Raw genomic sequence first — 1,465 nt, forward strand, 5'->3', positions numbered from 1 at the left:
AATAGAAAGAAAGGAAATTAGAAGGAAGGAAAAGGAAAAGAAAATAGTATAAAAAGGAAAGAAGGAAAAAGGAAGAAAGGAAAAACAAAGGAAAGAAAAAGAAAGGAAAGAAAAGAAAATTTTCCATCTTCTACCTCTGACCCGCGAACCCATTTTCCTCCTCCTCCCATTTTTCATTTTCGTTGCTTCCTTTTCTTCAAAACTAGTGACCCAAGGTTGGGTGAGTGCTAGAACAAAGATTTCGCAACTCCACTCTTCCTCTTTGATTCGAAAACGAAGAAAAACGGTATTTGAGATTCAAACACAAACCCCTCCGTTTCTTCTAGATCCAAGCTTCATTTCGCGAAGAGTTAGAAGGGAAAGTTGCTCACTACCACGCCACGGTGCTAGGGGACCAATTTGGAGGCGACGTTGCGAGCGAAGATTTTACCGAATTTACTCACGGTGCTGTAATCGTACGTTAGAGCTAACGTTAAGGTAAGGGCTCCTTCCAAACTTTTAGTTTGCATCTAGGGCCTTATCTGTGGTTGTGTGGAAACGAATTTTGTTAGGATTGGAGTATTGTTTTGGGAAAAATGAATTTACCTCACGTATGTAAGATTTTGAATAAATGAAATTTATTATGTTGATGTGTGTTCATCGTATTTGGCATGTGCATACTTGATGTTTGTTGATTGATGTGTTTTGGTGTGAATTATGGATTGAATGTGAGAATTTGTTTGAGTTTGTTTTGTGTGGAATTTGAAAACCATTAAGTTAAATGAGTATTAAGAATGGGGAATCTCTTAATGTCTTGTTTACTTAATGTGCGTTTGTTTTGAAAATTGTTTAAGTTAACTGGGCGTTAAGAATGAAGAATCTCTTAATGTCTTGGTTACTTATTATTTGTTTTGAAAATCGTTAAGTTAACTGGGCGTTAAGAATGGGGAATCTCTTAATGTCTTGGTTACTTAATATTTGTTTTGAAAATCGTTTAAGTTAACTGGGCGTTAAGAATGGGGAATCTCTTAATGTCTCGGTTACTTAATATTTGTTTTTGAAAATCGTTTAAGTTAAATGAGAATTATTGTCCATGAGAGAATGGTCTGGGTTTTTTAAGTTTGGCTTTTGAAAATCGTTTAAGTTAAATGAGAATTAAGAATGGGGAATCTCTTAATGTCTTGTTTACTTATGTGTATTTTGGTAAATCGTGCAGACCCGCGATAGGTGGCACCTTGGTAAACGGTACGAGCCCGTGATAGGCAGTACATTTATGATTTACGTTTGGTAAGTTGTGCAGACCCGTGATAGGGGGCACCTCGGTAAACAGTACGGACCCGTGATAGGTAGCACGTTTACGACTTACGTTTCTTGGTAAATTGTGTTTGTCCGTGAGAGACTGCACAGGTGTTTGTCCGTGAGAGACTACACCCTGTTTAATTTTAAATGAGTGGTAAGATTTGTCTGTGTAGTATTGTGTTATTTG

The sequence above is a fragment of the Cicer arietinum genome, chromosome 1, assembly GCF_000331145.2.
Source record: "Cicer arietinum cultivar CDC Frontier isolate Library 1 chromosome 1, Cicar.CDCFrontier_v2.0, whole genome shotgun sequence".
In the NCBI taxonomy this organism is placed as follows: domain Eukaryota; kingdom Viridiplantae; phylum Streptophyta; class Magnoliopsida; order Fabales; family Fabaceae; genus Cicer; species Cicer arietinum.